The sequence below is a fragment of the Anas acuta genome, chromosome 5 (genome assembly GCF_963932015.1).
Source record: "Anas acuta chromosome 5, bAnaAcu1.1, whole genome shotgun sequence".
NCBI lineage: Eukaryota > Metazoa > Chordata > Aves > Anseriformes > Anatidae > Anas > Anas acuta.
This window is the reverse complement of record NC_088983.1, coordinates 23,637,023-23,661,961: the sequence shown is the minus strand read 5'-3', so window position 1 is coordinate 23,661,961 and position 24,939 is coordinate 23,637,023. Positions and strand designations below refer to the sequence as shown.

The 24,939-nt window shown below is 45.8% G+C and overlaps 1 protein-coding gene across 7 annotated transcripts in view; it reads left to right on the top strand.

Moving 5' to 3' along the window:
- The first annotated feature begins 2,054 nt into the window (after positions 1-2,054).
- The window catches only part of ESRRB (estrogen related receptor beta), a 157,021-nt gene continuing 134,136 nt past the window's right edge, over positions 2,055-24,939 (top strand). For 2 of the 7 annotated variants that reach the window (XM_068683142.1, XM_068683143.1), the window contains exon 1: positions 2,924-3,080. The gene's annotated coding sequence lies outside the window, so the exon portion shown is untranslated. Of the gene's footprint in view, positions 2,074-2,923; positions 3,081-8,114; positions 8,316-18,319; positions 18,432-22,560; positions 22,684-22,809; positions 22,900-24,939 lie in introns of those variants that run through there. The other 5 variants (XM_068683137.1, XM_068683138.1, XM_068683141.1 and 2 more) reach the window with 5 other exon arrangements.

The following is a 24,939-nucleotide window of genomic DNA, read 5'->3' as shown; positions in this document are numbered from 1 at the left end:
GGGAGCACAGCCCACACTTTGGAGATGTTATCAGGGAAATATGATTTGGATTGAAAGCTGAGTGTAGTTTTGCTCTTTATATCACCTTCTTTTTTTATCCACTGTGTGGATTTTTTCATCCCAAAAGCCAGACTGCTGCGACGACTGCGTGCATGCATTTAGCTCTCTGTGTGCCATACCAAAGCAGTGGGAGTCGGCTGGAAAGCGGTGTCTGCCTGTCCCCAAGCTTCCTCCTTTGTACTCTTTGCTCCTGTGAAAGAGGCATAAAAAGAGACCCACACTCGGTATAGATGCACTTGTGAATTGAGGCCTCAGTTGGGAGATGCCTTGCTGGTGACAGTGGCACGGTGGTAAGTGGTGTCCTGCTTTCTGTAGTCCCCATGCTTTGTGCTCTCAAGCTGTTCTTTCAGTGGGAGGATCCATTTCTCTAACAGCAATCTAGGAGGCCAAACTATTACCTCTGGGAACAGTACTTCCTGGGCTAACGCTACCAAGCGGGGGCAGTTCAGCAGTGTCTTTTCTGGATGGCTCAGCCCCCCTGGGCTGCTTGCCCAGGGTTTCTCTCTGCTGACTCCTTCCCATGTCTGATGGGATGAGTGCAAACAAGATATTCCCTTGCTGATTCCTGCAGCAGTTAGAAGAATCGATGAGTTTTAATGATTTCAGTCAGTTTGTACTGTACAGTTTTGGTTAAGGGACTGTGGTGATGTCAGGGGCATGGAGCTGTTTAATCTGAATTTACATAGGTCTAAAATGTTGCAAAAGGATGAAGGAGTTGGTTCAGCTGACATTGACTGAATAGCCATGGTGGCCAGCAGGCTCAGCAAAGCCAGGGCAGGGACTCTGGGTTCTATCTGAGGAAGCATTTGGACTCAAGGAGCCTCCTAGGGACTGCAGGTCGGGTGTATGGGACAGGTCCTCCACAACGTCACTGTCCTATGGTCTGTGCAAGAGCTTATGTCCCAGGTGCAGAACCAGCTATTGCAGTTGTAACAAAATAAAAAATAAAACAAAACAACAACAATAAAAACCACAAACAACTTTTTATAATACATTCACCCTGAATACATAACATCAAAGCAATATTAGCACCCTAATTTGCAAGGTTGGAGGAGAGGCCAAAATGCAGCCATTTGCCCCCAATTCCTGTTAATAATGGAAGTTATTCTTCTTTACCCCTTTCCTCTTGTCAGTTGCTGGGGAATCGAGGACGGTTCAGTGGCAGGGTTCTGGATGTCTCATCAGAAGTCAAGGCATGATTGAGATAGCGAGACTGGAAACACCTGAGGACAAGACAAAGACCTACTCAGATGTGCCTGTGCTGTATCCCTTTCAAGGATAGGTAGAGTTAAAACCAACCCTTTGTATCTGGAATTGTTATGGGGTCCTGAATTTGCACTGAAATTTGAGGGAACAAAGATTTCTCCTACAGGCTCGGTTGAGTCTTACCAGATAGTCCAGCTCTCCAAAATAAGGCTGGTCTTGGGCTGGTCTGTGCCCAGAACCAGGGGCTGTAATGGGCATGAGTTACCTGTCAGTCCCTGTATTTACACGTGCCCCTTAGGAGAGTGGTGAGGGGAGGAAGAGAGCTGGGCTGCCTAGTTGACCTTGCATCTATTTTTTTCCCCTGTTGTTTTTTTGTTGTTGTTTTGTTTTTACTCTCTTTGCACGTGCTTCTAATTGATCTTGAAAAGAAGGGGCAGTTAAAGAAGACGTTAAGGTGAAATGAAGCCATAACTGTGCCTGGAGACTTTTATTAAGTGTGGCAAAGTCCTCCGAGCTGCGTAGAAATTGTTTATTGATTTCGGTATGGCTGGGTGCTCCGGAGTAATCGCCCGCAGAACCGCTCGAGAGGGAGCAGAAAGGGGAGTGCTTCGCCAGCTCCCTGCTGCCTCCTGCCCCTGGCTGTGCTGGAGGTCTCCTCTTTAACCTGTAAATGAGCAGCCACGGCTGGTTAAATCTTCTTGCAGCTGGCTCCTGCAGCCCAGCGCTGGGCTCTGCCCTCCTGCAGGAGAAACACCCAGTGAAGGGATGCCTTGGGGAGGAGGTGACTTCGGAGAGTGCATCGCACAGGTGAGTGTGGCACTGCTGGGACTTCAGCTGCAGTTTTGGCTCTTCTGACTGCTGCATGTGGGATCTGGTGACTGTCGGTGATCTCAGAGCCTGCTTAGCCACAGGACAGAGTAGTTCTGTAAACTAACAAATGTGTGTTTCTTGGTGGTGTCTAGGAGAGGTGTTGGCTAGTACACCCTGCCGTCTCTGCCAAAACTGCAGGATGCTGAGGAAGGGTGAAATGGCCACATCTCCTGTGCCTGTCTGCAGGTCCAGGAGAACATCAGCCCCTTCTGATATTTCTTGTGCTTGTTGTGACAGCATTAAGGTGGCTGATGTCTGGATCATCAGACACAGAGCCTGGCTTTTACTGCTATAATCCAGTAAACTGCCTTATACAAAGACTTTTCACAGGGAAGTTTTACACCATCGTCCTGTTGGAGGTGGGGTTTCTGAACGTTCACTTCCCAAGGAGGTCCTGCACATCATCGTGGCCACACTACATCTTCTACACAAGGCCAGTTTTTTTTTGTTTTGTTTCTCGTCCAGAGTACTATGACTAAAGTGTGTTCCTAAAATATACTGGCCCCTTATTTCCAAGGAAGAAATGGAAAGGGAAGCAATTTTATTGGCATTTTTTTGGATAAGCAAGGAAATTCTCTGAGACATGTTGTAGTTCTTGATACCCTCTCCTCTACAGGCAAGGTGCTGGTAATGACTGTTGTGGTTGATTTTATTCTCTCTCTATCAGAGTGGTTATTTCTACCACCTGGTAGCACAAGTTGCTTAGATTAAAGCTTCCTTCTGCAGAAGATTTCAGTGGCCTTCTATAGTGTGGTCATTAGATGAACGATATGCAAATGTGTATCTGTGTGGAGATAAAAAGAGGACATGCCCACTTATTAGGGTTCCCTTAGAGCTTTAGTAAGAACATCAGAGACTGGTGTTAGAAGAAGATGAAATAACAAACTGGGCTGCTTTCCTAATCATCTGAGTATAGGGGTGGAGTTACCAAAGCCCGAGTAAAGGTAAGATCATCTTTTGCATCATTGGGAAAAATTTCAGGAGGCCGTGTAGATGCTCTAAAGATCTGTTTTCTGCTTTGAATGAACATTATGTTTCTTTAATGAAAAAGCTGGGGAAATGTGTATTAGTTTAAAATTTAATTTCCTACAGGCCATAATGTTAATGGAAGGTAAAATATCTCTAAAGCGTTGGCAATTTAACTCCCGTGTAAAGTGTTTTGAAATGGGATAAAATAATATAAATAAAAATTTGCATCTACCTAGAGAGTTCTCTGACAAAAATGATACATGAGCATAAGTGTTAGGAACAGCAGTAACACCTTCAACTCTGATCTTTTTGTTCTTTTTACCCCTGTAATAAAGTTCAAAAACATAACTTACTGTAGAATAAGGACAATGAATTATGCTGATGCTGGTCTGTGTACTTTGGCTGGGAGGTGTGAATGCTGTAATAGAAGCTGCATCAGCCTGCGCTGGTACTTCAAAGCATATGCTGTGTATGTACATCACGTAAACTTTTGTAATGCATAGTTGCTTGAATGAACTAAGAAGACTGATTTATTCTCTCTTAAAAAAAAAAAAAGTCTCTTAGTTAAAGCTGCAAAACCTCCTCTTGTGGCATGAGTTCCCCAAGTGCAAGTTCTTGCTGGTGATGGCTGTAGCTTTACTACTCCTGTTGCCTGTTGGAGAGATTTTTGAGCCCCCACCCTTGGGAAGAACAAGCCGCCTTTAAATTCCTCAGTCCAGCACCTCAGACTGAAGGAGTTATTTTTAACCTGCCTTGACCTCTGCTTGAGCAAGAATAAAATAGGGATTGGGCGGAATATGACACAAATCAATAGGTTATCCCAACAGATGTGATCTTTGGCACCGTTTTGCCTTGGACACTTGCTGCAGTAACAAAGATAAATGGTGATTTGTTAACATTGTGATCTAGGGACTGGGTGGCTCAGTGGATCGTGTGGTGACCTCTGGCCTCCGGGTCTCCAGGCTCTGAACATCAAGATGAAATCTCATTCTGGTAGTAGGAGGGGGGAAAAAAGGTCCACAAGGGTTGGGTGATTTTGGTTCAGCGCTAATCAGAGTGCTCCACAAAACAATCCAGCAAGGACTGAATAGACGATGCCTCCTGGCAAAAAGGAGCATGGGGAATAGAGCAGGGACTGTAGTGATAGGGAGCTAGTGGTCAGTTACTGTGGGCTATTGCAGTGCTTTTATGGAGTGACACGGGAGCACTCAGAGCTACTTTGTCTCTTAGCCTACATATCAAAGAGGACTTGCACTGGGGACTGTTTGTGGCAGCTCTCAGTAAAAGGGAAATTGGTTGTATGAAATCAGCTTCCCTTTCATTTTCTGGGATGGTTTCTGCATTTCATTTGACCCTTGACTGATTACTGAAGGATAGAAAGGAGGGTCTTTTTTGGGAACTGAGCTGTTGGAAAGAGCAAATACAACTAACCAGGCTAGCTGTGAGCCAGTCATGTCTCCAGTGACCTTGTGCAATCTGTCCATATCTACTCAGAGCCATGTTGCACATCCTCTGTAGACAGCTTTTAATAAGTTCTCAGATGTGCACAGTCTGTCTTGCTGCAATCCATGATGGTGTATCCTGCTCAGGGTGCAAACAAATTCCTGCAACAGAAGTTCATCCAGAACGTCTGCAAGGATTCATAAACACTCGTCCAGGTTGTAACTAATCTTGTGCGAAGGCCCCCAAGCCACTGTGAGTTCATCTGCCTCGTCTTTCTTATAATTCCCCTTACCATGGGGAGGCAGCATGGCAATGCCTCATTCTGAAGCTGCCCCCTTTGACCTCCTGGCTCTGGAACTCCTTCCAGTTCTGCCTACAAGCCTGGCACCCTGCTCTCAGGTGCTTTGCCATGCTGTGTCCTCGCAGCCTTAAATAAACAAGGGAGCAAAATGCTTGCACCTGCTGTGGGGCAAGTGATCTGACTGCCTTATTGATGCATGCAGGATGTTTACCTGTTCCTCAAACTTTCCCACGTGATAGATGCAAGGTTTACATGAGAGCTCGTGTTGTGCCTGGGACTCCAAAGTTTGCCGCTGTGATGATCCCCTGCAGCATCAGTCCCACTTTGTACTTTGCAATGGGCTGTGTGTTGCTGAGTTATAAAGAGTGATGATAATTATGTGGCTGAGAGTAGCCTCTCTCCTCATTTTAATTCATTCCACCAATCTGTAGGTAGTATGTAAACCAACGAGTTGGAATTGCAGTGGGCCAAGGCAGGCTTATGCTAGTCTCTCTGTTTAGTGCTGTCTTACCAGTGACAGATGCTCTCGGATCTCAAATGGGAAGCCAGTTTTTAATCCATAAATTGCATACCATGTAGGTTGCTCACAGTATGCATTTGCTACTTCAGATGTAATAGAAGGAAGTTAGAAGCAAATAATTTTGTATTTTGTTTCCATCTGCTTATGAAGATGGTGGGAGACACTGTTTCCTGACAACTTTGCTCAGTCTTCCTTGTTTCAGTCCAGGACACATCTCAGTACCCTGCCCAGCTCCTCATGATATTTGTTCCTTCAGAGGCAGGTGTGCAGCCTGCCTTTAATCAGGAGCAGAGGTTGTAGCCCCCAGCTCTGCCCCTCTGTCTCCGTGGGGACACATCTCTCCCCGGTTTTCTTACCTGCCAGTCCTTGGGCAAAGGTCTGCCCCCCTCTCCTCTGCAGCCCAGCCCAGAGCTTGTCATCCTGCCTTAGAAAAAAAGGAAGAAAGAGCCAAAGAGATAAGGCAGCAGGGTAGCAGCCTGACAAGACCTAGTTTCCATTATATTTTTAGCCTCTGATTTTATTTTTCCCATTATAATTCTGAATTAACTGTTTCGTTGTTTTGTCCAGGCTGAGATCAAGCCTAACCAACCTAGAGTTCCCTGACAACATCCATTTGTCCTTTTCAGAATATGGGAATTTCACTATCACTGCTTCAGACTTTGCCTGAGTTTCATGGGACTTCAAAATTTTCATTTAATTATATATTTTAAGTATTGAGTGAGATCACCGGCAAGATCTTTGGAGGCTCTTGGTATAAATTATCCTTGTCACACCTTGAAAACCTCCAAAGATGGAGATGGCACAGCCTCTCTGTGCAGCTTGTACCAATGTTTGACAGTCTTCATGCTGGAAAAGCTTTTTCTTCTATCCACTGTGAGCCTCTCTTGTTTCTATCTGTTGTGTATTGCCATCCCTCCATGTACTTCTGTGAAGAGTCTGGCTCTTAATAAGTTCCTGGTAGGTGTCTGAATTGAATGTCTGCTGCTAGGTCCCTCCAAGGCCACCTCTTCTCCAGGCTAAACAAGCCTGGTACTCTCAGTCTTCCCTTGCAAGGCACGTGCTTCAGCCTCCCTGGCCACCTTGTTCACCTTCTATTTAACTTGTTCCTATTTATCAATCTCTCTCTTGTACAGAGGCCCCCAAATCTGAACGCCATATTCAAGATGTAGTCTGACAAGTGTTAATTGGAGGGAAATAATTACAGTCTGTGGTCCTGTGAATACAGCTCAGGGTACTGTTGGCCATTTTTGCTGCCAGGGCATACTGCTGGCCCTTACTCAGCTTACTGCCCATCAGGCCGCAGGTCCTCTTCACCAGAACTGCTGCCCAACCAGGCATTGCATGCCGTGGACTGCTGCAGCGTCTTATTTCTTCCAAGGTGTGGGACTTCACGTTTGTCCTTGTTGAATGCCACAAGGTTCATCTTAGCCCAATTCCTGCAGCTTGTGTAGGTCCTTCTGGATGGCAGCCATGCTTTGAGTATATTGACCACCCCTCCAGTTTTGTGTCAAGTGTAAATTTGATGTGACAAAGCACATTCTCATCCTCCAAATCATCCACACAGATTTTAAACAGGTCGGGTCCCGGGATGCACCCCTGCATACATCTTGTTACTGACCTTGAGGTAGTATATAACCATTGCCCTCTGAGACTAATCTTCCAATCAAGTTTTAACCCATTTATTAGCCCGCTCATAACAATCTTGGATCAATCTGGAGATATTCTGGGAAGCAGTGTATCTTGCCTTCCCTGAGGAGGGAAATAGACCTGTACTCCAGCCCAGCAAATGTTGTCCGTATGGGAAGGACACATTTGCCCCACCATATTCCTTGAGAGATGTTCAGATAACAAATAAATTGATTTTTTAATATATTTTTTTCAGGCCTCAGAATGAGATAGAGCATTGGTCTCATTCTTCTTGAGATATCTGTCAGCATCATCATTAGTGATCCACAGGCAGCTTAAATGCAGCAGTTGTAACTGAAGCTGCAAAGTTCCTCTGGATGTTGAGCACTTTCTGTGGCCACTTCCTACATGTGAGAAGCAGTGAGGAGCTTTCCAGGGCCGAATGTGACTTTACATCCACTGACGTGCCTATACGTGCAAATGTATAGTACCTCCAGCTACTGCAGATATTTTTATATAAATTCTTGAGCTCTTCAGATTGTACCTTGGTTTTCCTTATTTCCAGCTTTAGTGTAAGATGATGTGAGCAGAAATGTGCTCAAGAGAGGCTGGAAGCAAGGGATAGGGACGGTGGGAGTATTGAGGTTCTTGTGGTGGAGGTATCTCCTTGGAAACTGAGATGGAAAAGAGAAAGAAATGAAGTGGAGCTCTTAAGAGCAAGTAATGACATCTGTGAAGACGGTATGGAGAGTAAACCAGGCCAGGCAAGTGCTCTGAGATTGTGGTTGCTTTTGCTTGTTCACTCACCTTTTTGGCTGATATCTTACATGTATCTGAGTCCTAGTGAATCTGCTATATGATTCTGCTATATGAAATCCCATTAGCAGTGTTCATTTGTTCTCCAGATAGGAAAAAGAATGGAAACTGAAAACCGGTCAAAGAATGAGCTTTGTAAGTTTGAGACAGAAAGATCTTGTCTTAGTCATTGAAAAGCTGGCATGTAATAGCATGAGATGGCCAGTGAGGTGGGACAGGGATCAGCATTCAGCCTGGTATGATTAATCCTTTTCATTAGTCTGCTTTCCTCCTCTTCTATATATCTATTAATTAAATCCACAGAGGAAACTAAATTGGGAGCACTGTAACCAGTGACTGCAGCGTGGAGATGCCAAAGGGATTTGGAAATTGGAAACAGTGGTAGGAAATAAAGGTTCCTGGTGCCAGGAGATGTTCGAGTGAAAGCAAACCAGATTGAACGTGATATTTGGAGAAGAGAAGCCTAAAAGACTGAGGTGCCAGGAGGATGTGCAGCCATGTGAGGTTAGTCATTTGGTATCTGGAGACTGGTAGGTTACTGTCATGGGGGGGATCCTAAGAATGTGTTCCTTGGAGAGACAAACGAGTCTGACTCACTGTTTGTGGAAGTCAGTGGAAATCCTCCCAGAGGCCTCCGTGAGGTTTGGATAGACATGTAGTCTGTGTCTGAGTGCTGATGGATTAGCCAGTGGGAGTGTGGTCAGAAGCACTGTGCGTACAGCTGGGTCTGTGAGCATGCTCTGGAGAGGAGACCTGTGCCCTCTGTAAGGAGCTCTGCCTTTAGGGTGCCCTCAGGGCAGTGTAGTTAATAGTGGCAGAAGGGGTCTGAATGGGGTCCAGGTGTGGGATCAGAAGGATTTTGCTGCAGTGCAGGAGCAGAAGGCTGATGGAGGTAAATGATGGAGGGAAATGAGTGCAATCTGTAACCAAATGCACTGTAACCAACCTGCTCTGTCCTTCTCCAGTATTTCCTTCTCAGCATCTCCAGAGAGCTACTCAGGCATGGCCACCCTGATCAACACCATCCCCAGAGGAACTTGTTGTGGAGAAACAGAGGAGCAGGGAAGTAATGAAGTCAGTGCTAGGGAGGTGTTAATGTGGGTGAGCCAGGCTCAGGACCAGGGCTTCCAGGCTTTTGTTGTGGCATGAGACTGTGTTCTCTATTTAGCGTTTGAGAGACAAAATGGAGCAGTAGGGCTCTTGGAAGAGGTTAATGTTCACCCTTTGTGCTGTTGGGGAATCTGCCTTGTTGTCAGGCCTAGACTGTGTTGGGCCATTGCTGCAGGTTATGCTGCCTTATGGCCCTGACATTCCTGCTTTAGCTGGGACATGTGCTAAATATGCCCCTATTTTCCCCACTAGCTAGAGGTGTCATCTCTCACATCACCTCACTGTCCAGAGGACTCTGAAAACCCATCCCTTGAAGAGCAGGTCTGCATTTCTCACAGCTGGGAGCTATGAGTGCTGTGCTGCTCTGCATGGGACTATCCAGTGAGAAGGGCCTTAGATGTCCCCAGAGGTGCTCATGCAGTGATGAAGTCTCTACACAGTCCTCCTAGTGCTCCAGTGAGGGGAAATGAGTGGGCTTTTCTTAGGGTGAGCTTGTACTCACCAGTCTGGAGAGGGTCTGCTGCGCCTATCTCATCCTAAGTGTAGCAGGTTAAAGGGAATGTATCATGCAAGTGTTTTCATAGGGTAGCATCAATCCTGATGCCACCGAATGTTGGAGCTGGCTGGTCCGGGGCAGTTATGCCATGTGGGGAACGCTCTGTGCAAGGGGTGTGTGTGTGTCTGTGTGTGTACGTTCATCTTTAGTGGGTTGTCAGTCTGTAAAGGTCAGGAAAGGGCAAGGCAGAGCTGGGAAATGTAACCAGGGAAGGAAGATTATCATTTTTTCCCTTTGATGGCTTTTTGTACCCTGCAGTGCTTTGTAGCCTGACCCCAGCAAGCTGGGTTCACATGGCCGGTGCAGTTGTTCTACCTCTGGGTAACAAGTCAGGCTTATCTTCCTGTAGCTTCTGGTGCCCACAGCTATCTCCTCATCTAGAGGGGCAGAGGAGGGAGGTCTGGAGAGAAGAAGGTGCAGAGGAATTACACAGAAAGGAGCCATCCAGCACTTGAAATAGACCTAGGTGGGCTGAGACGCACAAGTTATCCCACAGGTTGGCACCAATTATCTGCCTGCTCCTTTTGTGCTCTCTCCCAGGGTGGTTGATATAGGGTGCTCCAGGAGAGCTGGGTTTGGAGCATGGAGTCTGGAGGGTAAATTATTTCTCCCGCTGGTTTGAGGTTGACTTCAGCCTCCACGTGTGGGTGTTCTGTGCCTTTTCTCCTAGAAGGCGGATCTGGTTGGTGGTGCCTTGGCCAGGCGAGGGGACAGCTGTGTACAGTTCTAGTCTGTTTCTGGAGGAATGTTCTGTAGGAACACTGCTACCCTGCAGTGTGCAAAGTCCTGCCAGCTTATGAAGTTTTGGGGAAGTAGGGCACTACGTGCTGCAGGTTTAAATTGGGTCTCTGTTGAGATTATAATTTATATTCGTATCCTAATGTTAGGAGGCAGATTATCCCAAACTACTCTGAGACTCTTGCAGCAGGTTTTGGCTGCTGTTAGTGAGAGAAAAATGACTGGAAAGCCTGTATAGATCACCTCATAATTCATACTCCTAATTAATCCTATTTTAAATCCTGCTTAATCAGTATCTTGACTGCTACCTGGTGGGGGTAAATCCCATGAGTTAATGTTGCTTCTAAATGAGGACTTGCTTTTTGCTGTCATTGAATGTTGTGCCATGCTCCTATTGCAAAGAAGCATGTTGCAGTGGCTTCTTCAGGCACTTTCATCTCTCAGCTTTATACTTCTCTTCCTCCTGTCTGCATCCACAAGTTATCCAGTGCTAACTGACTGTGGTAGCTCTCTCTGAGAGAGAGCATAGTTCCAGTGTGCTCGTTATAGTAGTATCCGAGGAAGGGAATAAAAGAGTAAAGGCATTTCTCCTCAGTGGCAGTGCTTCTGTAGAGTACAGAAAATAGGGACAAAAATTCCTATCTATTATCACTTAGTATTTCCTTCCTGGGGTATCTGAATGAGTGGTGTTTTGTGCTTTTTTTTTTTCCTTGACACTGCTGTGGAATTAAAGGTCATTGCCATTGAAACGTCTGTTTCCTGTATTCGTTTGGAAATTCCAGCCCTATGGAAGTGCTGAGGACAGTCTGCCCTGTCTGGCTTTGGCTGATGCTAGATTTCACTCCCAATTGTCTGCCCTTCCATCTAGCTTTGTCAGTCTGAGGTTCTTCTGAGTCCACATTTACCCTGATTAATTTAAACAAGGCTGTCATCTGCAGTTTTCTACCAACAGTTTTCAGGTCACTCATAATATATATCAGTAGTCCTAGCACGGACCCAGGTGCAACTGAGTTTTTGACCTGTTCTTTTGCTGATGACTAGCAATGATGTTCATCATTTACTAACGTTTTCAGTTTCATCCAATCTCTCATTTGTGACAGAACTCTCGCTCCAGAGGTGCTGGTTTTCCAAAAGTGTCTCTGGAAGAAGAAGAAGAGAAAGAAAAGCATTATCTGAGGGTCCAGACTGTGAGCTGGTTCCCACACCAAGGTGTTTCAGGTGTAACTTGAAAGTCCTTGATTCTAAGCAAAGGACCAACTCTTGTTCCAGAGTGATAGAACTGGCTTAATTGGTAGTCGTAAATTGGGCTGAAAACGGTAACTCCAGCTTGCACGGGCATGGGTATCAGGCCTTTGGGTGAAGCTATCACGGAGACACCTTTCAGCATAGCATTTTATTCTTCCCACACAGCCATCAGGGGTGAGCTGAATCTCTTGTATTAGGGACCTACATAGGTGCTCACTAGAAAAGCTGTGATGTAGTGGGAAGAGGCACGCTGCTCTTGAGCATCTACTCATGCTTAGGTGCCCTGAGTTCAGCCATAGTAAAGTAAAAGGCCACTGCTGTCCCCACCCATAGGAAGTGGGATATGACATTGAGTGGTTATCAGAAATAGTGTTCTTTGCACACTTTACCCGTTAGGAGTCTCCTTTAGACTAATTTCTTAGTGAGAGAGATGAGCACTGAGGAGTTAGGAGGCTGGTTTTGTGGTGGCACTTCATGGTGGCACTTTGTGGTGACCCATGAGAAGTCACCGTGGAACTGAGGTTTCTCTGGGATTTGTGGACGGAGGCACTCGGTGCATCCCGCTGTCTAATGCTCAGCTCTCCCCTTGTTCCAGCGCCCCTGGTTCCCGGCAGTGCCCAGCCTCACAATGCTGCTGCTATTCTCCGTGCACTGGCATGTGCTTCCCAGGTGCTCGTACCCTCCTGCTTCTGAGGCTGACCCTGTGATGACAGCTGCCTGGCTGCCTATCAAAGGCTCCATTTAGAGCTGGCCCAAGAGCAGACAGAAAGCTGCAGTGTTAGACCCCGAAATCTGACACAGCGTGGCTTGCCCGCTTTTCAGTGGGTCCTTGACAGCCTTTCAGCTCATGTCTGTCAGCCCCCCTGCCAGGCACACAAGTTCACTTCCATCTTGGAAGAAGGGGAGAGAGAAGTGACATTTCACCGAGTGGCGGGCACGCCAGGGGATGTAGGGAGATAAGGCAGGATCACAGAAGCAGCTGAAATCCCCAGCGGATATTGCGTTGCTGGCTGGATTGACAGGTTAAAAGTATTGCTGGGACAAGTCTCTGCGCTCCCTCTGTCCCAGAGGACCGTGCAGTGAGAACAGCACTCAATCCTAATGAATCTTGGCCTACATTGGGACCAGGTCTGCCACAGCCTGGCATGAGGACATCCATGGGGAATTTGTTTCCAGCTTTCAACAGGAGCTGCCCATAGAATGGCATTTTAAATAAATAAGTTCACTTAACAAACAACAGCAGTAAATGAACAGAAACACTGTTGTGGCCAGGGATGAAATATTAGCATTTTTCAAATCCGTTTAGTGAAGACAGCCACTGGGCACTGGTTCAGGTCCTTGTGTTAGCAGGCTGTTTGCAAAGCACTAAGCTAACTTACAGCCAAAATCTGTCAGCTTCTTCCTGGAGCTCAGGAGGGTAAAACTTGTCTTAGCTGACAGACTAAGCCTGGTCTAAAAACATAATACCTCTGCATTTCTTTCATCTCAAAGTACTTGCAACACATCAGTCAGAGCCCAAGCTTCAAGCAGTGTTTTGGCCACTCCAGACTGCAGGCAGGGAAAGGAACAGATGCTTTCAAGCCCCACAAAAATACTGCATAGACAACACCAAACGGAGGTGACTTGTTGTAAGAGCATCATAGGATCTTCAGTGACTTCGGATGCTCGTGATGCATGGTAAGGGTTCCCTGTCACATCACAGCAGTGAGCAGCAGGCTCAAATAGTTCTGACTTAGAGAACCTCCCTGCTCGGTTATGAACCGCTTCCTGCCCACAGCTTAGTTTCCTGGGGCATTCATCTCCCCAAATGCTTTTCTAGATGGGTCCACCAGCTCTTGTGGGGCGCAGCACAGGATGGCGTGGCTGGAGGCTATGGTCTGTAGTGCAAGTTTTCCACTCTTGGAATGATGTGACTGTATCCCTGGGAACATAGAAAGGTATTTAGGCAGCCTTTTCTTTGAGATTATTTGCTCCAAGCGCTCTGGACCAGCAAACCCATGTCAGCTGTGTGCCGTGAGTGGTATTATCAGACTAGCACCCACCAGGGAAAATCCTATGCACAGATGCTAAGATCAGGGCTTCTAACCTGAGAAAAGAGGTGTCAACCCACAGGAAAGAGATATCAGAGTGGAATGAGGGTCTTCCCAAGGAAATTACCTGTGTAATTGGGGTGATGTCATGGTGAATGGCCAGTGTGTGACCCAAGCTATTACCTGTAAGTGCAGGCCAAGGCAAGTGAGGGGTCCCTTCAGAATGGGAGAGCGCTGGGAAATGGGGATGCTTGTTCCTGTTGGGTCAGCAGAAATGAACTAAGAGAGTAGACTACTGCCTGGCCAGGGGACTGAAGGGCTGTATTTGCCTCATAAGGACAGTGCCTGAGAGCAGGCAGGGTACAGGGCTGGGGAGAGGGGGCACTGCCTTAGTTTTATGGTGTGATCCATGTCCTTTCTCCCAGGTACTGTGATCCTGCAGTACCTCCTGCCCAGACTACCCAGTCATGATATCTGGGGCCTATTGTATGCTTCCTTCCCTCTGTTGTGCTCTCCCAGTGCCATTCTGCAGCCCTATTGCTGTTCTGCATGCAGCACTGCCCCTTGCAGTCCCTACTGAGAGGTTAATAAAGACCTACTGCCTGGATTACTTTTAGCTTTTATAAACCAAAAAATACAAACAGCATGTAAGCAGCATTCATTACCTTGCACGCCTTCAGCTGCTTATTGGATACACATCCCCCTCCCTCTAGCATCACTCTCTTTTTTTAATATGTTTTTTTTAATTTGTTTTGATGAATGAGTGACAACCCTGACACCCGATTCGCTGAGATTAATAGAAACGACACAATATTTACGTCGCGCCAACGAGCAATTATCCTGCCATCTATCTTTGAGATTATCTTTCTGATTGAAAACTACTCATCCATGTAATCGGAATTATTTGGAATTAGAAGGGAATTTATGGCCCCTCTCACTCTCCCTCCTATTTGCCTCTGTTGCCATCCTTCTTCCCCCTCCTTTAAAAGGGATCCTTTCTTCTGCTGTTCCTTCCATCCTTCCTTCTTTCAGCCTTGTGGATGGAAACCTGTGTTTTGCTGTGCAAGGCACTGCTGTGCAGTTGTTTTTTTTTTGTTTTTTTTTTTTTTTTTGTGGATTCTGGGCAAATTTGTGGCCAGGCAGGTACTGGGGGTTATGAGGACGTAGGGAGGCTTGGGGAAAAGCTGGGGCTCCTCGGGCTCTAAAAGGCTCTTCAGAAGAAGGCTGGCATAGGAAATGGACACGTGGGGTATGTGACGTGGTGGAGGCTGTGCATGCAGTGCCACAGCGACAGAATATGTGAAGGAACCTCACTTATCTTCCTCGTTTGTTGCATTTTACAGGTCTTTCTTTACTGCTCTGTTTTGAAGATGCCTCTCACCAGCTCACTGCTTAGTAAACGTTCTCCTTATGCATTTGTTTTATTTAAGTGCTTATCTGAAAGTATTTTTCAGCTAACTCTGTGTAGAAAAGGGACCCGTGCTTATGGGAATCTTCGTGCTGTGAACCTTTCTGTGGCTGTTATTCTTGTTCCTGCTACTTCTCCAGTCCCTGGAGACAGCCTGGTGTCTTCCAGTGTGTAGGATGGGGTCTGGCTGTCTCTTTCCATGCTGGTGTCCCCTATCACAATTCTGTCTGTATAGGGCTTATAGGAAACACTCTTGCTCATTTGTCACAGCTTTAAGGAACTGGTAGGTGGTACAGGACCCCTACTGTTTTTTCCCATTGGGAAGAGCTCTGCCTTCCTGCATTTTTTTCTTCAGAAGCACCAGTGTTTCCCACATTTGTCTTTATTTGCTTTTTGTTCTTTTGCTGGCCTGAGATATAGAGGAACTAACTAGTCTAGCTGTTTCAGGTCATCTCTAGGGGCAGGAGACACAACTCTTCCTTTTGGTGATTCCAGGCCAGGATGGAAAAATTCTCATATGGTCCGTCTCTTCCCTGCAAGCCCAAATGTACACAGTCCTAAGTGAAGCATCTTCTATTAGCATGAGAAGACAGTAGTAGGACTACACTATTACATGAAAACACAAGCCATACAGAATAAATCTGTGCCATAGATCAGCCAACTCTGAGATCTCCTCCACCTCTGCAGGCGTGCTTCAAAAGCAGCACTTGATTTTTTAAAAGTGGTTGTGGCAGAAACAGAGACAGTGAAGTGGATGTCAGGGGATGTCAAGCAGCAGAGACATTTTAAATGGATCTGGTAGCATCTGTGTCCTTGGAGAACCACAACATGGAAAGGTCCTTGGCTCACATGAATCCTGATGGAGAAGACATGAGGGAAGCAATGTAGGTTTATGAGCAAGTGGCACGTTCTGAAAGGGAGAGACAAGCTGAGCACTGAAGGAATTTAGCCTGAACTCAATTGCAAATATATCAGTTAAGATACGAGCCAGGCTGACAAAGATGTTTGATGCAGAGAGCAGCACAAACAGTTAATGACACAAGGATTTGGAAAGGGAAATGTGTTTTGAGGTACAATTGCTCAGTCAGCTCGAGAGATATAGGCCCAGATGGGAATCCAAGATCCTTCCGCCCAGAAATACCCGATGTTGTTATTAATTAGTATGGAAATATTTTCCTTTCTTTAGAGAGGGCTCTTGAATTGCCAGTGGGATACTGGGGGGATGGGTGTGTGCGTGTGTGGGGTAGGCTATCAAGGAACTATTAATTAGGTTACTTCCCACTGCTGTTGACATGCTGGGGAAGGGGTTTGTTTGTGGGCCAAAATAAAAAGGAGAGGGAAGACTGAGAGCGAGAGGAAGCAAAAAAAAAAAAAAAAAAAAAAAAAAAGCAATTAGATGAGAGAAAGCACACAGACTGAAAGAAGAGGTGTGTGTAAAAAGGTATTCCTAAGAGTAAGAACCCAGGTCATAGTACCAAAAGGGAAATTCCTTTGGGGTGACAGCAGCATGGGTTGGATGCAGCCACCCAACTGGATTGATCCCGTCCTGTGTTGTCACCAGTTTCCTTGTCCGTACTTCAATAAACTTGGCACCAAAGCTTCTTCCTGCCAGACTAGCAATATTTTATGCCAACTGCTGTTATGAAGCAAGACAGAATTTGGATGAGAAACTTCTTCAATTGTAGGCTACATGCTGGCTGGGTATCTTACTCCCTTTCCTTTGGAAAGGGATCTATATCAGGTTTAATGAATAATCATAAAAATACTAATTGGAATTTTTGCTTGGCTTCCTACATAAAAATATTAAGTGGTTGAAGCATTATCAAGGTCTCCTTATGATCTCTGTACTGCTGGTTGTAGGGGGTACAGCCATAGGAGAGCTCAGACACAAAAACCAGCAGCAAGTGATAGTGTAGCCATGTATCTAAGAAGTAGGTGCTGCATTTACAGTTCTGAGAGAGTGCCAGAACAAGAACGAGATGAGGAATGTGTGTGGTGGCAGTATGAGTTAGAATAAGTGAAGGATCTATTCACAGAGGGGAAAGAAACTGAGCAAGTGGGTTACCTAAAAATATCAGTGCAGGCTCCAGGCTCCCTTGCAGAGGGAAGAAATCAGTGCAGTTGAGATTATTCAGAGAAAGTGTTTTGGATTTGTGAAGGGGGAGGAGTGGAGTGATAAGACAAAGACATAGCATTGATGCCTCATATGGGACCAACACAATCCAGACCTATTTATCCTGAGGTTTGACTCTAGAGAACATAGCCGTCTGCAGCATTTTCTTCCAAGAAACCTGCCTTGTAGGAAGTTGGATTCTGAGAATGCGGAGGGCCAACCCAGCCTCCTTGGAGCAATACAGCACTGAAGGGAAGCAAAGGGAGGTGTCCAGGCTGCAGCCTGCCATTGCTTCATACCCACGCAGTTCCTAAGAGACTCAGAGTGAACAGAGGTGGTTTGAAACATAGAACATAGTAAGAAAAGGGAATAAATCTAGCACAACAATGTGGCTTTCAGTTCCAGGGGTTTGTGCGTGACCATTTATCAACATATGAAAGATGACAGTTAGTACATGCATGTACGCTGGGGCCAAGGAAACTTGTCCCTAAATCTGCCTCCAATCACAGAATCATCAGGACAGCCTCATGGAGCCATACCAGCACATGCCTGCCCTCTTTCAATGCTGCATGTCAGGCAGCGCAGGGACAAAGTGAGACATGCTCTGTGAGGAAGGGTATGGCAGCACAAGAGGAGCGAACAAGGGTGAAGCTGAGCATTGCACTGGTGAGGATTCCTGAATCCAGATCTTTTTGGCTTTAAAGTGAAAGTTGTGTTTTGTTTTGTTTTTTGTTTTGTTTTAAGTAAATGAAATACAGATTATGTTGCAACATTTTGTTCCTTAGAAAAATGCCTTGTCAGTTTAACCCAGATTTGTTGTTAGGCCTGCTTTTCTTTCTTGTGTATGTGATTGCATTGGGTAAGTTTCTGCAACTTTTGAAGCTGTTATCTAATTTGGAACACATTTTGCACCCAGTCAGAAGTCTGAAAGGTATTAAGTTGATCCAAGTTTCATGAAATAGGTGACAGGTAGAAGAGGAAGACCTTATTATTGTCCCTTAGGGAAAGACTGCAGAATGAGCTCACTCTTATTAGAGTCCAGGAAATCCGCATGGGACAGGGACTGTCCAAATGCCCCAATTACAGAAGAGTTCAGTTGAGGCTCACATCTTACTGCGTGTGCGTGAGAGGATTTACTGGTCGGTCAGTCTCTCTCTCTCTCTCACACACACACAGCCACCCACACACCCACAGAGATTCTCTAGTAACTAGAAAGGCATGAGCTTCCCTAATTCTGAACATTCATAATACTGCTAATGCATGTGGATTCCCTGGAATTTAGTAAGAGGTGAATAACATTGCAGCCTCAGAATAATAGTTAAAAAGACAGTCAAACACAAGAGAAACAAGGCACCTTTGTTTCACATCCCTGAGAAGGCAATGCACACCCAAAATTTCCAGTAGAAGATTCTTTCACGAGGTAAGTTGGGGTGCAGTTGTAAAAACACAGATGGGAAACTGCTGATGTCTATATTGACTCTTATCTTCTGTCCTCTAGCTTGTGGATGACCTGGTTTTCATTGGATTTGTCTTCTTTCAGCATAGATAGCTTCTTTGGAGATGTAAGCTGGAATAACATGGATCTGGTTATAGTTACATAACTTTGCTCTGTGCAATATTCTTATAGAATCACTCCTGTGAAGTGGGATAGTTATGTTTATACAGAAATGATGCAGACCAGGCCTCAAATTACAAAGTATTTGCAATAAAGACTGTATTTGCATATATACATATACATGGTGTTTAGTGTCAAAGGGTCCAGGACCTCACTAAGGTTCTGAATGCTGCTTGTAATAATAATAATAACATAAAAGGGATACAAGTCTGGCTGGGGAGTCACCACTGTGTGTCTGTAATTAGTTGTGGTGAAAATTATCATTTACAAGGCATCTGGAAACATAAACTAATTCTTAGAGATGAAGAGTAACTCCGTAGCCATCTCTGTCATGTCACAGCCTTAACGACATTTTTGTTAGGGAATTTCCTTACTTTTTTTCTTGCTCTGTACCACTAAATAAAAGTAATGTTTGAATGGGTTTTGTCTGCAATCTTGTTACTACACGGACTACTGAGGCTGTCCGTCTTCATGTCTCAGTGTTTGCAAGGGGAACGGGTAACATTTTGCAAGCATGATATAATAATGCAGAAGCAGCTTCTCTGCATGTTCTGAAGAAGAAGGTGAAATCAAAGTTTGTAGTGATGGAGAACCTGGCTCAAGAAATCACCTCTGAAGAAGGGAATCAATGAGCAGTTCAGGGCAGGGGCCTGCTTCTCAATACTGTGGCTTTTGGTGTCAAGTCTTATTCTTTGATTAAAGTTTTCCAGAGTGAGTAACAATTTCTCCCGATTACTAGTCAGAACAAGAGGTCTAACATAGAAGACTTCCAAACATTTCCTCCCAAACTCACATTTTTGTTAAATTTCCTGTTCATAAAATGTTGACAGAGCTTTAGGAAACCATCTACTTGGGTGCTTCACTGAGAAAGTGGAGAACAGAATAAACTTTTTTTTTTTTTCTTTCTCCAAACATAAGCTGTTTTCTTGGGGTACTTAAGAAGGAGACATGAAAAAAATTCCACTGACTATACATTTTCTAACATCCCATTTCTACAGGTTTAAAATTGTGAATCGTGTCATCTGATAATGTGGCAAAAATAAATTTCTCCAGAAGAATAATGCATACATAGCACAACAACTCTGGAGAACAGGCTTCCCAAAGAGCAGGAGGTTTCCATGGGGCTTCACCATGTGAGTGGATCCCAGGGGCTTACGTCAAGGCACATGATTTATTCCAGAGCAAGAGTCTTGTCTATGCTAACTTAATGTGTATTTACAGGGCTCAGGAGAGCACCACGCAGAGATAACTCAGCCTGGATACTGTTTCATGGTGATCTCCATTTGAATTAGTCTAGCCTGATTCTCATCTGGATGTAAGGTCCCTATGAATGGTGCTTTCTGCCAAAATCCAAACCTGCTCATTCAGAGCGTGCTGAAGTAGCCCTTTAGAGTTCCATTTTGTTATCATACCCTTACCTGGTACAGGACATAAAAAAGGGTCTGCTTCTGCTGAAGTTTTTGTTACCTGTTTGCAAAGTGCTCTGAAGCTGCTGCCCTGCCTCACAAAGGCGCAGAGGGCTGAATCTATCACTTTTTGCACAGAACTTACTATTGCACAGATGTGAAACAGAAGGGTAGTGAGTTTGTGGAATATTTTCAATCTTGTGAGTGCAGGATTGCCTGGTGTGTGTTCTGTCAGGGAAGAAGCTAGATGCGAGTGCTTTGGGTCTTCCTCTCTGTGCGCCATTGGGAGCCATGGCCTGGCGCAGGCGCGTGCTGAGGCCATGCCCATGACACCTTCTTCAAGGGAGGGGATGGGCAAGGAGCTGGGCCTCTCCTCCTGGTGGCTGCAGGGCCCTAGGCAGAAGTGATGGAAGGGACTGGTTATTCCAGGCGAGGCTAGGTCCCAGTGCAGTAGGAGCATGGACTAAAGCGGCAGCAAGGAACTGAGCGACGAAATGTCTTTTTCTGAAATGCGGACTTGACAGGAACCTTCCTCAACCAGCCATTTCCAAGGGCTTTGGGTAAATCCACTGCAGAGTAAGAATGTGAAAGCTGTTTGTGGTGAACTTCATGGCACCTCTGTGCCCAGAAGGGGCCTGTCCCCTGGGGGGCTGCTGTCTGTGGAGCGGGCTGGAAGCAGGGTGGAAGATTGGTGTGATACTAACAAGGCCCAGGAGCACAGATGCAGGCACGGGGTGCTATCCCATGGGGGCCTCAGATGCATTGCAAGGGGGATGTTGTCTGTGGCATGTGGTGCCACAAGTCTGGGTGAGAGGGGCTCTGGATGGTTGGCAGGGAAACTGTTGGGTTTGGGGGTCCTTCTCAGGCTGTGGGGGGTGTTAAATTGCAGCGTGTGGCTCAAGCTGGCTGAGAGGGGTAGCCGTGGTATACTTGCCTGAGCAATGGCCATGTTATCTTGGTACTCCCCAGCACTTCTGCCTCTCTGCTGGGACCACATGTGTGGCTGATCTTTTAGATCCTCTTGGTACAAAGCATCCCCGGACCAAGTCCTCAGTGACTGAAATGAGCAGTAATGCTTGGCAGGGGTGTTGATGGTCCCTGCAGCTTGTTCCACTATGTGTGTGCTCTAGCTTTGCTTCTTCATGTGGGATAGCTCTGAGCTTGTGAGATGAATTTCTGTCTGCCTGAGGAGAAGAGGGGATCACCAAATCCTTCTGCAAAAACCTTTTTCATTGCTGATACGTATAACTACATTTAAATAAAAGGGTCCTGCCCTTCTTTCCTTTCCTCTCTCTGTCCTCTTGGAGAGGAAATGCTGAGTTTTGAGGTGCTACAGACTGCAGGGTGGTGAGAACTCCCATGCCTTATGGGTCTGGATGGGGAGAACTTTCAGATGTGACTGGCAGCCCTTGGATTAAGAAGGACTTCGAGGGGTGAGGTGAGGAAGCAGAGGAGACAGAAGCAAAATTGCAGTGAAGAGGTAAAACCCACCTCGCGTATTACTATGATGAAGCCTAAATTCAGCATAACTTGTTTTGGTTAGCCTAGAGAGATATGGGAGAGGGGATTTTACTTGGGTCTGTACATGTTCAGAACAGCCACAAGGGTTTACAACTCTCTGCCAAAGTCCTGGCAGCCAGAGAGTAGGCTCAGAAGTTACTTTAGATGGCACAGAGGTGAGAGGCATTAGCTGAAGATATGGATCCCAGTTCCTCCAGGGGAGTGAGTGGTCCAGCCATGAGCTGGAGAGGCTGCTGTGAGAGTAGTGTTTAGTCTGCTGTTTTGTGTTTGATTTACCCGCTGTGAGGGAGTGTTTATGGTGGCAGAACTTCACTGCCAGCGAGGGAATTGAGGCAGGCCTCTGCAGACAGATTGCAGTGTCTGTGGAAGTCACGTGTGCCCTGAAGTGCTCCCAAATCTGGTGGCTTAATTCCCTTGTCAGTCAGGAGTTGGAGGTAGGGTTTTGGTATGACCTGTGTGGGAGAGTAGCCTCTCCTGCAGGAACAAAACAGTTTCCGGCACGATTCTGGATTATTTTTGGTGTCCTGTCTACTCCTAGCTGCCAAAGCCTCACCCAGCCGCTCTCTTACTCCCCTACCTCAGCAGGACAAGGGAGAAAATGAAAAAGTTTGTGGGTCAGGTATGGATGGGGACATCACTTACCAATTACTGTCATGGGGAAGACAGACTCAACTTAGGGTAAAATATTTTAATTTATTTTTGATTAAAATAGAGTAGGATGGTGAGAAACAAAGGCAAAAACTAAAGCACTTTCCCCCACCTTCCTCTTCTTTCCAGGCAAAACTTCACTCCCTTCTTTCCTTCCTGTTTTCCCTCCTCCACCCCTGAGTGGCACAAGGTTTTTTCTGACTCCTCACTGCCAGTGCTGCATTTTCTGCCCTTTCTTAACCACGGTTTCCCTGAGGTGCCACCAGCTTGGTTGAGGGGCTCAGCTGTGCTGTGCATTGGGGCCACCTGTGTCCAGCAGCAGGCAGCCCCAGCCTCTCCTCACAGAAGCTCCCCCTGCAGATCACCACAGCCGGAGCCTGGGCATGGACACACAATGCAGATGTGCTGAAAGACACTTGCTTGATGGCATTTTGAGGACGGTGAGAGCTGTGTCTTCTCTCTGAGACCAGCTCTGGACAGCGGTAAGGGTCTTTCAGACACAATTTACCTGACTCAGAGATCAGGCAGGTTGGGAGGTTGGTGGTGTTGCTTCAGAGGGGGCTCATGAGGGACCCACTTCAGAGTTTCCCTTTATTTTCTTGTTTTAGAGGTTGAGAAGCTTGTTCTGGCACTTGTTTTCCTCTGTAGACTCACCTGGATTGTGCCAATCACCAGGCATGTCCTCTGCGTGGACGGAGGTGGGTGGGCAGCCCTGAAGCCACTCAGTGTGTGCCCGAAGGGCTTCTGTAAAGGCTTTTTCCTCATTTGGATATCTGCAGCCAGGAACATCCCCTTTCTTTGAGGAACTTAATCTGTTAAATTTTTATTTTAATTTATTTTTTTCATATCTTTTTTTTTTTATTGAGTAAGACACACAATCAAAGAATATGTGGCCTCTCCTTGGGGAGGGGAAGAGGGAGCAGTAATAACCTCCCACCCTCATGCATGCCTTTGGAAAATGGTGATGATTTTTCTGGGGAGCTGAACTAACAGTCTGGCTGTAAGGAGTTTAGATCTGGAGCCAGACATTATGGTTAGGCCTGTCTGTGGTTATAATGTAGTTGTTTGGGTTTTGTAGAAGTTCTCTGAAGGAATCTGAATTAAAAACAAAACAAAAACAAAAACCCAGGGGGAACCTGTTTCTGGCAGTCCCAATCCCTCCTATTTGATCTGGCACCAGAACTAGTTTAAATCTCACTTTGTCCTGCTTTTCCTGCTATCAGAATTGCTATGAGCTTTATTACAATAGTTATTTGCAAAAAAACTACCCTGCTTCCTCTCCCTCCCCACCATTGCCAAGGTCACTGAGAACATGAAACACTATCTCTTGCCTGAAGCCGACCTTGCTAGGCTGCCGCGCTGCTTTGAGATTTGTCTGAGTGCACAGCTAATGCCCTGCCAGCACAGGTGTGGACTTGCTGGTGCTAAACAAGGTCCTTAACAAGTGGTACAGCAACAGCAATGAGCTTTTCTGCAAAGCATCCACAACAAGTTGAAAGCGAGAAAGGCGCCTGCCCCAAGTGATGGAATTGACAGCCCAATGTCGGTGAAATGCGTTGCAGCGTGCGATTGGAAGAAGAAGATGGTGGTTTCCAGAGAGAGTATATCGTGGTTACACCAATTTAGGTAGGAGCACGTCCAAGAGAGTCTTCTGTTTCGTTGTATTTTGCTGGGTGTAAACACAGAAGCTCTTTTAGGCACAGGTCTGCAGTAGAAGCGGAAGTTTAGGAGGGATCTAAGTGAGGTAAGGGTAGACGGGGCTCTATTATCACACTGTGTGCGGCAGATTGACTAAAGTTGCGTGTTTAAATGTAATCTGGCATGCGGTTGCCCTGGTGCTTTCAGACTTTAGTTAAATCTTTCCAGGTTTTATTTCTGTGTGTATGTGTAGAACAGAGTGCTCACTCTGGGTATTCTCTGGGCGTACTTTGATACGTGTCTGCTGCTCAGGCCAAGCCATTTTTTATTCATTCTTTGTTATTACTGGTGGACTCACAAAAACAAGGTAGAGTTTTTCTGGACTTGCTGTAGTTCTTGTTAAAGCCAATGGTTATAACCTCTTCTAAACTGCCACAGATGCCAGGTGAAGACTTTTTTTCTGCCTGCGGCTTTGGAAATGAAAGAACAGATTTGGGTGCTTCCTAATCCAGGAAAGTTCTGGAGCCCTAACTTGATGTCCTTTGCCTGAAGTTTAGAAAACTCTCAAAGGTTCCCTTATGCTGCAGAGCTTCTGGAACCCTAATCTCCAGCTGGCAGGCAGCAGAAGGTGGTAACATCTTCAGCTGGAATGGCTAAATCTGGTAGGGGACTTGTGTGAAAATCTTGGTCATTTTCACATACCTGAAAATTAATAAAATACGTAGGAGCAAAGTTTACAAATATGTTAACCAAGCAGTGTGACTTCCTCCAGTGATAACAGACTTGACATGGCAGACAGCATGGTACGCACCATGAAAGGTATATGGAATAGATGAAAGGTCTGGTAAGGTCTGGATGCAGATGTATGGACCCTTTGGTTCAGCATCTGCCAAAAGTGTCCTGCTCAGGATACTGGTTGCACAAAGGGTGTTGATGTAATAAGAAGTTTGCAGCATTAAAATCAAATAAGGATGGCTCACAGTGATAATATCAGTTGTTTCCTTTTGAGCATCTGTTGTTTTTCAGAGTACTTATTTTGTGTCAAAATGCATAGTATATTTAACTACCTGTTAAGTCAAAATTACGAGTAATACTATGTG